Raw genomic sequence first — 18,745 nt, 5'->3', positions numbered from 1 at the left:
ATTTCTATTGCCTTGGGAGACTGACCTAAGAAAACATTGGTACGATTTATGTCAGAATATTTTGCCCATGTTCTCTTCTAGGGGATTTATACTGTCCTGTCTCATGTTTAAGTTTTTAAGCCATTTTGAGGCAGTTTGGTGCATGTGTGTGTGTGTGTGTGTGTGTGTGGTGTGAGGGAGTGTTCTAATGTCACTGATTCACATGCAGGTGTCCAGCTTTCCCAACACCACTTGCTGAAGATACTGTCTTTTCTCCATTGTATATTCTTGCCTCCTTTGTCTCAGATTAATTGACCATAGGCATGACGGTTTATTTCTGGGCTCTCTATTCTGTTCCACTGATACGTATGTCTATTTTTGTGCCAATACAATGCTGATTTGATGATTGTAGCTTTATAGTGTTGTCTGAAGTCTGGGAGGGTTATGTCTCCAACTTTGTTCTTTTTCCTCAGGATTGCTTTGGCAATTCTCATATTTTATGGGTCCACATAAATTTTTGAATTATTTGTTCTAGTTCTGTGAAAAATGTCATGAGTAATTTCATAGGGGTCGTGTTAAATCTGTAGATTGCTTTGGGCAGTATGGCCATTTTAACAATATTAATTCTTCTAATCCAAAAGCATTGGATATCTTTCTATTTCTTTGAATCATCTTCAGTTTCCTTTATTAATGTTTTGTAGTTCTCAGAATATGTCTTTCACCTCCTTTGTTAGGTTTATTCTTAACTATTTTATTTTTTGATATGATTTAAAAAGGAATTTTTTTCTTTCCCTTTCTGATATTTCATTGTTAGTATAAATAAATACAGCAGATTTCTGTATGCTAACCTTGTATCCTGATACCTCGCTGAATTCATTTATCAGTTCTAGTAATTTTTGTGCGGAATCTTTAGAGTTTTCTATATATAGCATGTCATCTGCATATGATGAAAATTTTGCCTCTTCTCTTCTAACTTGAATACTTTTTATTTCTCGTTCTTACCCAATTGCTGTGGCTAGGACTTCCAGTACTACGTTGAATGGTGAGAGTGGGCATCTTTGTCTTGTTCCAGTTTTTAGTGGAAAGGCTTTCAGCTTTTCACCACTGAGTATTATGTGGGTTGTGGGTTTGCCATATATGGCTTTTTTTACATTGAGGTATGTTCCCTCTATACCCACTTGGGTAAGAGTTTTTATCATAAATCGATTTTGAATTTTATCAAAAGCTTTTTCTGCATCTACTGAGGTGGTCATGTGGTTTCTGGCCTTTCTTTTGTTGATGTGCTGTCTCACATTGATTGATTTGTGTACGTTGAACCATCCTTGTGACCCTAGGATGAATCCAGCTTGATCATGATGTATGACCTTTTTATGTGTTCTTGGTTTCAGTTTGATACTATCTTGTTAAGAATTTGTGCATCTGTATTCATCAGAGATATTGGCCTGTAATTTTCTTTTTTGGTATTACCTATCTAGTCTTACTTTTAGGGTGATGGTGGCTTCATAAAGTGCCTTTGGGAGTGTTTCCTCCTCTTCAGTCATGAAAGAGTTCAAGAAGGATTGGTATGAGTTCTTTGTATGTTTGGTAGAATTCCCCAGTGAACCTATCTGGTCCTGGACTCTTGTTTGCAGGGAGTTTTTGTGTTACAGATTCCCAGGATTCACTTCTTACCCCAGCTGAATGGAGGTTAGATCAAAGGGTCCCAGTTCACTGTGCAGACTCAGATTCAGTAAAGCTGTTAGGGAGTCCTCAAGACAGAGTCAGCTGTCGGAGGAGTCTCTTATCTTACAGAGACAAGCCCACTTTGCTCAATCATTGACTGGGAGCAGCTTGAGTAGAAACATAGCCTTGGTACAAATGTGGCAACTGATTTCGGAGCCCAGCATCTGCGTCCCCCCTGAACTTGGAGGCCTGTGAGGCACATTCTGCAATCTCCTTGCTTTTAAGGATTGTGACTGTTTTTTAAGTGTAATTAGCTCATACAATCCTTCAATTTAAAAATAGATCTATTTGTAGTACTTGCCAGAATCCTCCAGCTATCAGCTAGTGTTGGCTGTTTATTTGTTTGTATCCTTCTATGTTTTCTACTCTTCACAAGCAGTTAAGGAAAACTTGCCTTCTCCATTAGCTTTTCCTCCCCAAATATTAGAAACGACAGAAATCCTCCCCAAACATCTAGACCTGGTCCGTCATGCTTCATCCTTTTGTGATGCTCACTTCCCGTAAGAAATGACTCTTGCTCTGCCAAGAAAGTCATACCTTGATGGAGGAACGTGGTGTCTGTCTGCTCTCCACGGGCTCTGCCTCCTGGGCCCTGTGTGAGCCAGAGCCCGTGATTCTTCCTGCCATGCCCTTTTTGATCACATGCTCGCCTCTGTGTCAATGGGATTGGACTTTATGAGTGGAAGGCGCAGATCTTGTTCTGTGTAGGAGGTTTTATAGCTGAAAGTGAGGAAAGCAGTCAAATGAGTCACACGTCAGAATTTATTCCGAAGGGTGCTGGCATTATTACTCTGCATTACAGAAGTGCTGGCTCTGCTTGCTACCTGAGTCATGATTCAAAGTGGAAACAGATTTGGTTTTTACCATGTTAGAGTAGCAGATAAACTCCAACCCATGTTTTACTGCCTCTGAGTCTTCCTGCTTCCAGAAATGGAGATCATTGTCCATTTCATCATTTCAGCAGGAGACGTCTTGTGGGCACATGGTACACCTCTCAGAAAGGCACGCTAAAGAAGGAATGGACGAATGAATGAATGGAATGAGCTTGTTTGAGGAATTTGGTGCCTTAGAATCTTGTGTATCATATTTTGTGTTTCCTCTCTGTTGCAAAAGAGAAAGTTTATGCATTGAGTTCTATGATTGGCAGACAACTCACAGAATCAAACCGTGTGAGATCTGGAAAGAAACTCACACATGACCTGTTCTATTCTATTGAAAAAAAATGAGAACTAAAGGGGGGTGACTAGCCCAAAGTCACACAGTTAATAAAGGCAAAGTCTATAACCCCCCTTCTTGTCTTTTCTCTTTCAACTAAAACTGCTATTTTCCCTTTTCATTTTTTGTAGTTCATTTGAAAGGAAATATTACTGGTTCTCAAAGTTTACAAAAGTCCTACCCAAATATTCTAAAATCCATTTGAATTCATGAAGACACAGTGGATTTGCCAAATAAGACTCACTCAAGTCATTCATTCATTCATTTAACAAATATTGAGAGTTTATTATGTGTCAAGCATTGGTCTATCTGCTCAGAAGATAAAAACACAAAGACAGGCCAGGTCCCTTCCCTCCCGGGGAATATATTTTAGTTCATATTCAGAAAGAATGTGTTATCTGTGACTGTCACTCACTGGCTATATGACCTGGGACAAATTTCTCAATCTATCTGAGCGTCATATTTCTTTGTCTGAAAAACTAGTAAATCCCACTTTACTTTGTTGTTGGAAGACCGAAAAGGTAACATCACTCAGCAGAGTGCCAGGCATGTAACAATAGTGTGGGCTGGCTTTCCTCCATATCAAGCCTGGGTATGCCAGTTGCCCTGGTTTCTGCCCTTTTGTTTTTCCTCTTTCTGGACCTGCAGAGTGGTGGAAGGTTTGCCCTGGGCAATCTTTCACCTGCTTGCTAAGTTCCAACTGCATTGACTTTATTTCTGTTCCACGAACACTCCTAGCTCCTTCTTCCTTTAGTGTCTTTGGATCTGACTCTCTGCCTAGAACATTCAATCCTCCCCACCCACTTCCAGGCCTCCTATGGCCTTTTGTATTGGCCTTACTCCTGCTTATCTTTACTCTGAGTTTAATTATCACTGGGCAAGAAGTCCTTCTGTTACTTCCCAGGCTAAGTCAGATCTTTGCTACACATTCTTACGCAGGTCCATTTGCATGACTTGCCGAGCCCAACCCCAAATGAAAATGTGTTCAAAAAACAAAACAAAAGCGTTAAGAAAAGTAGGTTATAAAGATTTTTTTCTTCTTTTTCCTTCTCTCTTGACTTGTCAGGGTGTTTTTTATTTATTATTCAATGTTCTAAGTAAAGAAAAAGTTAAAATTTGTAATTATTAGCATTACTTTAATAAATTATTAATTATAGTGTACAGCTTTAAGTTACTATATTTTGATATTTATCATTATTGTGTGCAAAGCCAGTTTTCACTGCCAATGAGCTTAATAGGAATTACCCAATTCTTATTTTGTCGCTCATACATGCATATATATTTCCTTCTTACTAGAACAGAGGAAATGTTGCACAAAACTAATTTAGATTTTTTTAATCTTGTTTCTTATATGCACACATTCTATCAACGTTTTCTACTTTCAACTTACTGACGGATAAAAAAAGGACAGAAAGAAAAAGGAACTATGGGTTACTCTTTCCTCCATTTTGCTTCAATGTCATCGCATCCAGCATAAGTGATTGGCTGACACAGGGAGGTAACGTGAATAAGGGAGAATATGATAGAGTTTCTTGGTCCTTCATGTTTCTTTCAGTGTCATTAGCCTCTTTGTACGTTCCAAGTAAGTTCCGGTTAGAACAGGAAGTGTTGCCTCCAGGGGCGTCAGTAGGCTTGCTTACTCAGTCTTCTTAGATGTCACATGCTCATCTCCTATACTCTTATACTCTTTTAAGTATCACCAAATTCCCAATACCCTACGCTCATCAGAATTCTGTGCTACATATGAACGGAGCGGTGAGGAATGATGGAACTCACGTTCCTCGGTGCCTCTGCACATGTGCATGTTCCATTACACGAGTGGACTTAATTATTACACAATTTCAGATTTTTAAGTTTGATCATTTTAATTATCAAGAATTTCAAGACAGCAGTGGGAGAGCATCAAAACAATTCTGCAGCCTCTCTGAACATGAGCTCTCATGAGACTATTGAGAGTCTATGCCTGGGAAGCTGGCCTTGATGACAGCACCCTGTGCCTTTTTTTTTTTAATTGAATTCCTTATAACATTTGTAATGATACAGTCATGAAATTATTTGGTTACCGCATGCCTCCATGTTTAAGCCACAAACTGCATGAGGGCAGTGATCTTATAACTTCTTACTCACCTCTCCTTCAGTAAATATTTTTGAGTATATGAATAGAGAGAGAGAGATGAACATGGATGGAAAGATCAGGAGTGTGAAATCTTTATAAACAAAATCAAGGAATGACTTGAAATTAATGACAAGAATTAATATTAGTGTACATAGTTAGATTTTATAGATACCTTCTAGAGCTGTTTATTCCCCTCCTCCTTGGAGTTACCTTTTACATTCTAATTCTGTGTGCTCTGCTTGATCAAACCCTAGTCATAAAAAGATTGAAGATACTGCTGTCCATTCTAAGAGATTCCTTCTTCTTCCTGAATGTGTGTGTGTTTCAATGAACACATCACACACATACATAGAAAAAGAAGCTGTCCATTTCATTAGTACTAGATTTCATGTTATTCACGTTCCAAAAGGGAATGTTTCTTCTTTTTTTACAGGCCTTACATTATTAGCCACTCAAAGGGAAATAACGGTTCATTTAACTATGACAGAAACAATAGAGACCCGTTGCTTTCTGCTTTCTTTTGTACAAATTCTAATGCATTTTTAACTCCACCCCACTGGTTGGCAAATCAGCGATTACAGTCACCACTGCCCTGTAATGCTTTTCAGTCATTTTTAATAAACCCAGACTTTAAGATGGCTTTTTACTATCTCCATCAGCTACTAGAAAGGGACTCTTTTCCTGAACCGCTGGGTCCTGCAGAATTCTAGCTAATGAAAGTGGATTTGAAAACACTATTCAATTAAACCAATCTGCTGAGATTTGTCTTTCTGTTGCTTTTGTTTTTTAGCCAAATTTAATGTTCAGCAAAATCTGTAATCTCACGTTCTGACCTTTGCAGAAGTTACTCATTTAATTGACAATCCTCTGGCTCCCAGTGCTTTTGCTTCCATTCTTTTGCAGCATGATTTCAATAGAATCCATCTAATCGTGCAAGTCTAGAATTTCCATAAAAGTTAAATGGAAAAGGATAGCTTAAACACAAATACATTTTAATTATTTTTAGCCATAAAGGGAGAAACAATACAATATACAAATGTTAGTACATAATCATCTGTATAAAGTCAAATGAATGAATAAGTTTAGCTATAATATTCATATAGTAGAGAAATTAACATAGCATTGTGAGAAGGGTGCATTTATCTTAGATTTTGAATTATACAAAAGTTTATAATTTAAAGATACAAGTAATGACCTTGAAGTTGTGAAGACTAGATTTTTGTTATTATTTCTGCCACTGGTATGATCTGATATTGATTCGAAAGTATTTGTGGCATCAGGAGTATAGTGGTGAACAAGGATAACATATTTCTGTCCTTAAGGAACTTACTGTAATGGTCAGTGACTTGAGCAAGTCCTTTTTCCACCCTGAGTTGTTCTGGCTTTAAAACAACATTCATTTAATTATACAAATATCTTCTGGATATTTACTAGAGATTGTCAGAGTGTTATATGAGGTACAAAAATAAATTTTACATAGCTCCTAATTTCAAGGAGCTTATATTCTACACATAAATAACTATGAAGATAAGATACATGAAGCACCACAGAAAGATCTAGCTAACATGCTATAGGAATGAAAAATAAAGAGGATTTCCAAATCGTGAAATCAAGGCTTCTTTGACTAAATAACTTCCAAATTGAGTCTTAGGAGCTAGAAAAGATTTGTAGGTGTTGAGGTTGAGGGGAAAATGGGAATTCTAAGAGAGAATAGTAGAAGTCTTGAGGAGGGGGAGACTCAGGCAAGTATGTAATACGGTCCTGTATAGCTGAGTATAGTGTGTGTCAGTGCTTTTTTGTGTGCTATCCTCCCTTCCTTTAAGGGCCTGGTCTGGTGAAGTTGTCACTTACGATGAGACCCAGTCCAAATACTGCCTTGTCAATGCAACCTTCTAAGCCTCTCCTCACTATCCCTTTTCAAAAGAACCAGTCACCTCCTGCCATGGACCACAGTGTGGTACTTAATGTGCTATATAGTCTGGCACATAAATATAGTCTCATATTTATTTATGATTCCATTAGTCTCATCAGATTTCAAGTTTCATCAAGGTAAGTACTATGTCTGGCTTTTTAATCCTCTCCATTGTATAGATGGGTTCTGGCTAAATTGATGCTGAATTGAATTGAGTTGAAATTGTGAGAAAATGCAATTGCAACTGTAGATTGGCTTGAGGGTCTAGAATGCCATCTTACACCACTGAAGTCTTTTGTCCTGAATATAATAATAGTAGTAGTAGTAGTAGTAGTAGTAGTAGTAATAATAATAATAATAATAATAATAATAATAATAATAATAATAATAATAATAATAATAATTTTGGTTCTGGGCACTATTTTAAGTGCTGTGCCAACTTTATTTTATATAGTCTTCAGAACAATCCAGTGCCATAGGCAATACTGTTATTCCTGTGTTAGAGAACCTGAGGCCTAGTGTTTCAGGAATGGTCCCAGAATCAGAGTGAGTCAGGGGTGGAGCCAGAATTTGAACCCTTGTAACTTGACTCCAGGAAAAATGTTGTGAACTGCAGTGCAGAACTGTGCTTTAGAAAAAGTAATTTTTTGTGGGGAGTAGGGTGTAGCTCAGGGGCAGAGTGTGTGCTTGGCATGCATGAGGTCCTAGGTTCAATCCCCAGTATCTCTGTCAAGAAAATTAAAATAAATTAAATAAATAAATAAATGAATGAATAAACTTAATTACCTCTTCCCTCCACCCCAAAAAAGAAAGAGTAATTTTGCAGAAATATTCAAGGTGAATCAGAAGGAAGGGACCCAGTCAAGGATCTCAACTTGGAGATAATTGGACAAAATGATTATGGTGATGGAGGTAAAAAGGCAAGAGTATTTGTTGTTCATTCAAAATTAAACGAGTTGATAAATTAGTCCATGCGGGGAGGAGAGAAGTGGAAGCTTGTGCAATGTTGAGCCCACCTAAGTGGGAGGAGGAGAGTCTTAGTCACACACAGGAAAATAGAAAACCAGGAAAGAAGCAAGTTTAATAGGAAAGATTAGATAATTCTGTGACCAATGGTGCAACTTATTTATTATTTATAAATTATTCAAGCCTGAGTGTGGTATCCTTTAGTGATTTCCGCTCCTCAGGGAAAAGGCGTTGTTTATGAAAACAATACAGTTTATTATGTGCCATTGTTCTCATTTGTATTCTGGTTTTGTGGAGATATTTTTTTCAAGATGAAGTCATGACTTATTTTGGAAAATAAACACCATATGTGGAAGTTGTTTTTGTTGGAGGTTTAGAAGGAAAGCTAGAATTTTCACAAAAATGTGCTTCAAAAAGGGGGACAGACCATTGTAGCAAAAATAAGGATGTTCACTCTTGGTTTTCTCAATGAATAACTGAAAAAAAAAATCCAATATTTTATTTCAGAAAATCAGTATCCCTGTTATGTTTTTTAACCTCAAAAAAGTTGCTCAACCTCAATAAATCTATTCCCTCACCTGTAAAATGGGAACGATATTGGGTGTAACCTCACAGAGCTTTTGTGAGTATGCAGGGAGATAGTGTATGTGAAATGTTTGCATAGCATATATCATATGGGAAACCCATAAAAATATTAGCTCTCACTATTATATTATTACTGTCAGTTCTTACATTTACTGAATTTCCTCACTGTCTGTGCCTCAGTGGAGAAATATGAGAGTGCCTAATATTTGTTGAAAAGTAACATATAACTGTTGTTTTAGAACCATAATTATAATAATCTTAAACTATTCTTTCTTGGAGCCTGCAACACTTAACATTTGCTTTATCTTACAGTTTGAGATGCAGAGAAATAGGAACTGACTTGTAAACTTTTTATACTCAGAATTTGTATTTTGGACTATTCATTCAGTACTCTGGGTTTGATGTAAAAACAGTAAGGAAAGAGAGAATAAGGTAAAATGGAAAAAAAAAAAAAAAAGGATGAAATATATCCTAAGAGCTTCACCACGCTCAGATGCTGGAATACATGGAACTATAGTGTTGTTATTTGAAATAACCAAATGGGATTTTCTAATGACGTACATTTTTGATGTGTTTAATTCCATCTTAAAATCTGGGAACAATTTGACTACATTAAAACATTACTGTGCAAATTAAAAACACTATAAAATCACAGCACTGTGAACGCAAGTCCACAAAAACTAAAAGTGCTTGAACTAAGTAAGCATGTGTGACTTTTTCTGAGGTTTTCCAATAACAAGTTTTGCTCCCCATTTTATTATCTTTTAATGAGCAAGCTGTTTAACACAATAAAAATTCAGAAAAATGTATAACAAAATAATATAAACTGGAGTCAATATTATCAATCAGTTTCTCTCTTCTTTCCCTTCAAAATGGGAATACTGACATTGTTGGGGTTTTTTTTCTTTTCTTCTTTTTTTCTTTTTTCTTTTTTTTTTTTTGTAGCTAGAGAACACAGTCCTGTTTGTCAATCACCAGCGTTCCACGTGAGCCTAGTTTCTGAATCACAACACAGAAGTACGAACAGCAAAGGGAAGCCCTACTTAAGGGTAAGGCGGGTTTATGTGGCTTTAATTGCAACACTTTAAAAAAAGAGATAGAGGTGATATATTCCCATGGGTATAATAAGAATCAATGGTGAGATTTAGCTGCCAAGAAAGCTAATTGGACAGCCTACATTACCAGCAAAATTCTCTCTAGAGCAAAAGAAATGACATTTCTTCCTGCTCTGTAATCTAAAGGCAACACCTAGATTACCGGATTCAGTTCAGAATATAGAACTTTAACTTGGGTAGAAAGAAACAAGAGCACTTGCATGAGTTTGCCACCAGTACCACGAACAGCAAGCACCAACGTGTGCCTCGTTTCTACACCCTGAAAACCGAGACCCCCAAACCCAGCAAACCTCTCTTGACACAGTCCTCCATTCATCAGGAAAGGGGGGGAATCAAAGAGGACAGGGCAGAGTGAACTCAATAAAATGTAAACGTGCTATTTAGTAGCTGGAGATCCAACCGAACACCTGTTGGCTACACCTACAGAGCTCAGTATGGTAGCTGCCGGCCATAGGTGGTCATGAGAACTTGAAATATGGCTAGTCTGAATGGATAGGAGCTATAGATGAAATGCACACTAACTTTTAAAGTTTTGGTATTAAAAAAAATGTGAAATATTGCACTTACAATTTTTATATTGATTATATGTCAAGATCATGTTTGGGGCATTTTGACTTAAAATAGATCATTTAATTTTACTCATTTCTGTTTACCGTTTTTAACGTGGCTACTGAAAAATTTAAAGTATATTTGTGCTTTATGTTATGTTTCTATTGGACAACACTTTTCTAGACTGGGGTCAGCAATTTTTTTTTCTCTAAAGAGAAATATTTTAGGCTTGTCTCTGTCACAGTTACTGAACTCTGTATAGCACAATAGCAGTTATAGGCAATATGTAAACAATGTATGTGGCTGTGTTCCAATGAAACTTTATTTATGGACACTAAATTTTAAATGCCATACATTTTCATGTGCTATGAAATATTGCTTTTTTCTTTTTTCTAACAATTTACAAATGCAAAAGCTATTCTTTGGCATGTAAAGACAGACTGCCTATAGACCATAGCTTGCCAACCTCTGCTCTAGACCTTACTCTGCATTTATTAATTTTGGCTCTTACTAAAATGACTTAATCTATATCCTCATCTAAAACTTGTGATGTTTATAACTTAATTATAGAGTGTCCCCCTCTCCCCCAAGGTATGAGAGTTTCGAGTGAAGTGGCAGGTAAATAACTTTACAACTTGACACAAATATAAAATTGGCCAAGAATAAAATAAACTGCTCCTAAAAGCAGTAATTTCCTGATACTAGATGTGTATAAACAGAAGAAAATTTCTAGGAAAGAATTTAGTAGAAGAAAATGAAATAACTAGATGTGATTTAATTAAACGTATAACTTCCTTTCATATCCCAAACACATTTTGTTTGGTTTCGTTGTTGTATGTTAACTCAATTTTAGTTGAAATGTTGTGGGCAAAATTCAACAAAAGATCTCAGAGTTCAGGTTCTGGACCCTATCACAGGAGTAATCAATTTACTATATCGAAAATCGTCAGTTCATAGAAGATTTTTGTCGGAATCTCAAATCTGATGGATTGCACTTCTTCCCATTTGGTGTAGAAAATGATAAAGTTTTAACACATGAGATTCTGGGAAGTGGACTGGTATCATTCTTCTTTTTATTTATCAATGAAATAGTAATGAATTCTCTGCAATTTATTTGAACACACAACGAATGATTGGAAATAAGTTGGTAATATTTTAAGTTGTACTTTTAATAAGCACCTCCCCAGTGTTCTCATCCTCTTTGCTCATTTCTTCATGCTCTTCAGCTGAGTCTTAACTATAGCACATATGATGCAGTTACTGAGTTTAAATTTTGGGGGTGAATGAATGGGTCTCAATCGCTAATGGATTCTTTATACTGATTGAATTTGCCTGTCGAATTGGTTTAAATTGCCCGACCATACTTCAAGGTTAAATACAAAAGTATGTCGAGCTATTAATTCTGTGTTGCTGTTGTTGGTTTGAAGGATGTGGGTAGTTGAAGCTAGAACAGGAGATTAAATTAATTTCTGCCTTCACCTTGGCCCAGCCTTTTTCTGTGTGTAATGTATCTGTGACAGTTGTCCTCATTCTGAGAGCAAATGAGGAAAACTCACCAGAATGAAAGACCAGCCCTCATTAAACTGATGATTTTTAGGGAGATTTCCTTTGATCCCGTGCAGTGAAATGTTACCTTCCTGAAGGTTGAGTTTAGCAATGAGAAATCCAAAACTGAAAGCACACCGACCAAAATCAATCAGATCATCCTATTTCAAGGGCAAAAAAGACAAAAAAAAATAGAGTATCTTCCAGCTGCTGACAAAGAAGTCAACATGTCTGAGCTACAGTTCGGTCCCGTGTGTGAGGAGCAAATATTCCCCATGGCGGCTCTGCTTTCTCAAATCCACATGAGCTCCACATTTACAACTTTGTTCTGCAGGCTGAAAGAAATGGGGGAGTTCTTACTTTTCAGATGATTAAATCCAACCCTATGCAAATGTCCTTTGAGGCTAGACCATAAGACGCTCTCACAGTCTCTCCAGAGAGTAAAATTTCAGTTGCAATCAACTCTGATCCTTAAAGCTTTTATGAAAACTTAGGTGGGAGACAGGACAACTAAGCCTTTGCAAACAAGCTTCGAGAGACTATATGTAGCCCACATCCATCATCCTCCATGTATCCCCTGCTACACACAAATTCATCTTAGTGACAGGGAGGAGGAGCGCACGTCGATTTTCTTCATCTCTTGGGGACAGAACTTCAAAATTGGTCAATTACAGTATTTCATATTTCCTTGTTGCTAGCCTGAGCATACAATAGTTGTCCTAACTCGTAGGCAGAAGTGTATTTTATCCAGTTAACGCGTATATTCTTGTTTGTTTTGTAAATCAAAATTAGAAGTCAGCTTTTGTATCCAATACATGTTTTAGAAAAAAATATTTTGTTCGATTGTGTTTTGTAGTTATGAAAGTAAGATATGCACCCTCTGGAGACTTTGGAAAATACTGAAATATAGTTTTAAAAAATCCTTTATAGCCCCGCTACACAGAAATAACCACTATTTATTTTTAAGTAAATTACTTTTCAGTATTTTTTAATACTTTTACATTAATTTATTCAGTTAATGTATATAATGCCTAATACATACCAGACATCACACTGTCATTTGGAGACATGATGGTGAGTGAAAGAGATACTGTTTTTGCTTTCACAAAATGTATCATTTAGCCAGAGACAAACAAACAAATGCAAAATAATATGCTTTGTGCTTTAACAGAATGAGACAGAATAATCACACATGAGAGGAAAAAAGAGCCCAGACTTAGGAGACAACAGGGAAGGTTTATGGAAAAAATACTGAGCTTAGGCCTGACGTTGGATAGCATGTGGGCAGACAGAGAGGAAGGAAGGAGGTGGAAAAGTATATTGACCAAGAGGAAAAGCTCAGATAAAAGGTCTGGTGGATGTTTCAGGAAGTAAACAGCTGGTGATTATAGATTATAGCTCCAGAAGGTGAAGAGGAGATTTGAAAAAAAGTGAGACCAAGGCAGTGACAGTAGCAATACTCCAGCAGTCCGTGGAGGTCACGTAGATTACTTAGGCTAGATGCCAAGAGACTCTAAAAAGAGACCCTATGTATAGCATCTCAGGCTAGAGGGAAGCCCGCTTCCCTCTTCCGTACCCACACAGAGAAAACTGAGCTGTCCAGTGTGGGTAGCCAGCTCTGTTCTACCAGATCACCTAGAGACTCAAGTTCCTTCTTTCTCGGGGTGCCCTCATTCCCTAGGGTGCTATCCATGTGGTCACATGATCCAGGTTAGCTCCCTTGCACTGCATCTAGTTTCCATTCACCCAGGAAGAAATGAAGAAATAGACAATGTCCTTTTAAGGAACTGACATAAAAGTGTATAGATTCCATTGTTGAGAACTTGGTCACATAAGCACCGTGGAAAACAGTCCCTCCGTTTGCAACGACCAAATGCCTGCCAACGTAAAATCTGAAAGAAAGACTCTGTACTAAAAAGAAAGACAGGAGGATATTTGCCTCACTGTGGTATGAAGTCTGGATTGTATTTTAAGAATAACAGAAGGCCATTGAAAATTTTGAACATGGGGACATTATTTTTAGACCTGGATTGTAGAACTTGACTGTATAGAGGAAGATGAGTTGGAGGCTCACAGGAATGGAGACAGGACTACTGGATGGGAGTCTGTGCAACGAAAAAAGTATTCAGGCAAGGGATAATGGCATCATGGGCTAGGACAGAGGCAGAGGAATTATGAGGAAAGGAGCAGTTCATTTATGAGTCAGAATGAGTCATTTCTGAGACTGAATTGCAGGGCTGGATGCATCGTTAAATATAAAGGGTAATCATGAGGGAGACTGAGAAGTCAAAATGTCTGGTTTGGTGACTGGTCAGATGGTGCCATTCACTGCTTGTTATCCATAGGTTTTGCACTGTTTTAAAGAACACCATAAAACCTAATAGTTTAAAATAACAACTCTGTATTTAGCTTTGATTGTGTGACTCAACTGGGCAAGACTCAACTAAGCTGAATACCACTCATTTTAGCTGAACTCACGCATCTTAAGCCACCTGTGGGTCGACTAGGATTCTGCAGGTGAAGTGATGTGACAAGAACATCTTGGCAGATTAGCTTGGTGCCAACAGATAACAAGAGCACAAGGAAGGGAAAGGACCCTATGCCCGAGCACTTTTAAAGTCTCTGCTGTGGTCCTGTATGCTTTGGTCTCATTGAGCAACACAAGGCACGTGGCCACACCCAGGCACTGTGGGAGGCAGCCATGAAAATCTGAGGGCTATCACCGCAAGAACCTGTGAACCTGATATAGAAAACTATACACATAATGCAGTGGAAAAATTTCACTGGATTTGAATTTTGGAGGTTCGGAGGGTGGAGTTTATTTCTGGGAACCAATTCTGTGTTTTTGTGGGGGTGGAGGTAGGTTTATTTATTTATTTATTTTAATGGAGGTACTGGGGATTGAACCCAGGACCTTGTGCACGCTAAGCACACACCCTACCACTGAGCTATACCCTCCCCTGCCAATTCTGCACAATTTTGAACATCACTTCACCTCTTTGGACTTGGTTTTCTGCATCCCTGGAGAATAAGCTTGATTGGCCCCAATGTTCTTTGCCTCTCTAATGTTTATGACACACACTGATTAGTGTTTTGTTTCTGATAGTGTAAACAGAAGGCCATTTTGAAGTTTGGACTGTCAGATCTGATTTCTTTGAAATAGAGGATGAAAAAAGGACTGGAGTAGCTAAAGTCTTCGTCCTACTGGGTTCTTCTGTTCTATTGACCTGTGATTCCACAATTTGGCACCATCTGTCCAATGGTGAGAGACCACATTGTCCTTATGTTAAGGTTGATTTGTTTATGGAAATGAGTGTGTCAGCATTAGTCAGCAAATAAAGGCTCTTATTCTGTATTACTTTTCATTTAAAAAAATAGATGCATGATAATTTTAAAATGTGTTCTTTACTGTTCATCACGTCTTGGGGAACCTAGATTATTTTCTAGGTTCTATTTGTGACCTGTTTAGTAACTCTAACGATAAATCTTTGACTAGCCAACTTGATTTGTCTAAAGTTGGCATTTTAATTCCTGCCTAATTATGATATCCACTGTTGTGGAAACACTTCTCACCAGAACCACTCAGCTTGTACTGTGTACCACATGTCAAGGAACTCTATGAAACCATATGATGTGATTTTAGAGCTAGAATAAACAACATAAATAATTTTACTCAAATTACTAGTTGTATAGGAGGAAAATAACACCCAGAAAACATAAGCATATTGAGTCAAGTCATATGGTAAGAAGACCATACAAATCACAACTCACACTTAGGTTCAACTTCATCCCAAAAATCAACCTGGACTAGAGTCATTTGATTGCCTATCATACACAAGAAGTTGCAAGAATAGTTTCTGCTAAGGCCATTGTAAGCAGACTGGAGGTAATGTGGTGTGGTGGAACTGGCCTCATTATTACATATCTGCCTTCTACCAGCCATTAGGACAAGCTACTCACTGTCCTTGACATGCCTGATACTGAACTTAGTCCATAAGAGACTCTCCAAAAAGTGTTAGTTCTTTCCTTCCCCCTTGTATGTACATCAGCTCTCTGACTCATTTGGGATGGTCTTGGATTGACTGTCGTTTGGGGGAAGATTGATATAAATGAACAAATTTTTTGTTATCTGTTTTGATAAAGTGAAGAAGACTTTGTGTTCCTTGTTTAATAACTGTCTAAGTGAATCCTTATACTATCTCTAGATGTTGTGTCTTCTAGAAAGTTAATGGCTGGAGTATTGAACTGGGTCAGGAGCTATGGATTCTAGTTCCATTTTGTCATTAGTAAACTCTGTAGTCGTTAAGCCTCAGTTTCCTCCTCTCAAATGGGAATAAAACATGTCTGCCTGGCCAACTTTACAGGGTAGTTATAAGGGTCAAAAATTTGTTTTGAAAACAAAAAGTACCAAGTACCCTACAAAAATATGAACTTATTATTGAAACATCTAAAATAAATATTTTTCAAATAATCAGAGCATAATATGACACTAACTTTTATTACATCGTCAAATAGAGACCAAAAAAAGGCATAATGTAAACACATAGTGAAACCCAGTTTGCCACTGGGATCCTGGAAATTAAAGACTCCTTCAGTGTTGGACGAGAGAGGAGACCTCTGAACCCTATTTCTGTTCAATGTTCTCTTCTGAAATGTTCATCTGAAACTCCAGCATCTATAGTTCAGTTAACTGAATTTCCTTCACTTTAAACCTCCCTACCCATTTTCCCATGTTTTCAGTCCCTCTCCTCTTTGTCTGAAGGCTGCAAGAGGTGTAGATATTTATTTCAAAAGAAATGTAGTATTTCATTTCATTCCATAGAGAGTGATGCAGGTACCAAATCCAACAAGAAACACACACACACAACACTTCTGGCTGTAGTTCCTTATGAATTATCAGATTACGAATTTATACACGCAGTCTTCATATTCCTCTCATTAGGTTTCCCTTTCCTGCCAGAAAATGTGCACCTGCGTTGGGCTAGAGAGGGGAAAGAACACCCACGTGGAATATTCCTCAGTCAGAAGAGATGGGCTGTCCGTCTCGCTTTAGATTTGATGAGCCACCGATTTGTGATAGTTTCATTTCGATTTCATTACTGGGCAACCAGAATGAATTGACAGAGAAAGCAATCAACACATGACGCACCCACTGGAACCTCTAATATGAAGTGTTGGCTGCTTCTGTCAACACAGCCAATTACCAAAGGTACTCAAAGGATAAGTGATAGCCAAAATAAACCACATGGTTCTGTGGACCACATCCTGCATAACTATTAGTGAGTGCAGAGTAGACACAGGATGACAGACTTCTTCATCAGGATAACATTTCAGGTGAATGCCCTGTCTGTTCCGCATTCTCCAAGCAAACACAGATGTTTGTGGTAAGATAAGCGCTTATTCTGGTGTGTGTGTGTGTGTGCTCGCATGTGCGTGCACAGGAAAAAAAAGAGAGAGGGAGGGAGAAAGAGATTGACTACATACTGATGCCAGGGTGTAAGAAATACATCAGGAAAAACAAATTTTTAAAATAATTGAATTTAATCCTTCCCACCATGTGGGTTGCTTTCTGTGCTAGAGCATGAGTTTGACAGAGGAAATATAGACTCAGACTGCTGGGAACTTATTGATTGATGCCTTGCAGACAGCTAACAATTATTCTTTCATTTAACAAATATTTATTGAGCAGTGGCTATATGCAGGCACTCTGTACTAACTAAGCAATGGAGATATAATGTTTAAAACAAAGTTAATCTTCCCATTTGCAACAACATGGATGGACTTTGAGCGCATTATGCTAAGTGAGATAAGTCAGAGAAAGACAAATACTGTATGATATCACTTATATGTAGAATCTAAAAAAGTTAAACCTGTAAAAAACAAAGTAAAATGGTGGTTACCAGGGGATGTGAGAGCGGGGTAAGACTGATGGTGTTTGGAGGTACAAACTTGCAATAAGTAGTAAATAAGTCATAGAGATCTAATGCGCAGTACAGTGAACATAGACAATAATATTGTACTGTAATATACAGTGTGATAAATATCGCTACGCTGGCAATCACATTACAGTATACAGATGTATTAGAGTAACGTGCTGTACACCTTGAACTTACACAATGTTACATGCTAAATGTATTCAATTAAAGAAAAGATAGACATGATACTTTTCCACCTGGAATTTATAGTTTGTAAAGGGAGAAAGAAAATTTGGAAATCTGAGCCCCTCTTTTGTGGGACAAGGGAAGTATAGGATGCTATCCGAGATCCTAATCCAGATGTTGAAATCAGTGAAGATTTTAGAAGGAGGTGATGTCCAAACCAAGACCTAGGAGTTAGCTAGAGAAACTGGGAAAGCAATGATTCCTTCTTGCAGTTAAAGCAACACCAATAAAAGTGTGATGGCAAGAAGCGTGGGTCATTTTATCAGAGTATGTAGAGGTTCATCGGTGTTGGGGAGGGGCAGGAAGAGGTAGAAATGGAAAGGTAGGCAGAGAACACATCCAGATGGCTGTAAAATTGGATTTTATCCAGTAAGCAGTGACATATGGAAGGATTTTGACCTGTGAAATAGCACAGCCAGATAAACTGTAGTAAATCTAATCATTGCTGTATACCTCTATGTGTATGTGTGCATGCACACATATGCATACTTTAAATGCAATTTAAAAATAATTCTGGGAACACAAAGGTGGAGGAAAACAACTATTTGGAGAATTTGGTGAAATATTTAAAGATAATGGAACTTCTAATTTGATTCTTGAACTCTTGTCACTGCATAGTGTTGCAACGTACAGTGCAGCAACAACCCAGTGATGGGGGAACCTCTGCCCACACCTGGGGTAGTTGGTGTGGGCTTACAGCGTGCCAGGCACTCTGCTGTGGTCTGAGGAAATCACAAGGGCATCAGAAAATCAGACTTTTCCCCTTGAGGGCTTCCTTTCAGCCTGCTGAGGAAGACACATCTGTATCTTTCTGTTCTCTGTGAATTGCAGGGAAATTGGATACAGTGCATCTGCGGATTATCTCCAGCCTTAGAAAGTA

General features: G+C 37.8%; 1 protein-coding gene across 1 annotated transcript in view; it reads left to right on the top strand.

Annotated features, from left to right (window-relative positions):
* LRRC4C (leucine rich repeat containing 4C) overlaps positions 1-18,745 on the top strand; it is an 876,636-nt gene that overhangs the window by 611,721 nt on the left and 246,170 nt on the right. Inside the window, 1 exon segment of the mRNA XM_032488484.1 lies at positions 9,441-9,544. The gene's annotated coding sequence lies outside the window, so the exon portion shown is untranslated.

The sequence above is a fragment of the Camelus ferus genome, chromosome 10, assembly GCF_009834535.1.
Source record: "Camelus ferus isolate YT-003-E chromosome 10, BCGSAC_Cfer_1.0, whole genome shotgun sequence".
Classification (NCBI taxonomy): Eukaryota; Metazoa; Chordata; class Mammalia; order Artiodactyla; family Camelidae; genus Camelus; species Camelus ferus.
This window is presented reverse-complemented; position numbering and strand designations above follow the sequence as displayed.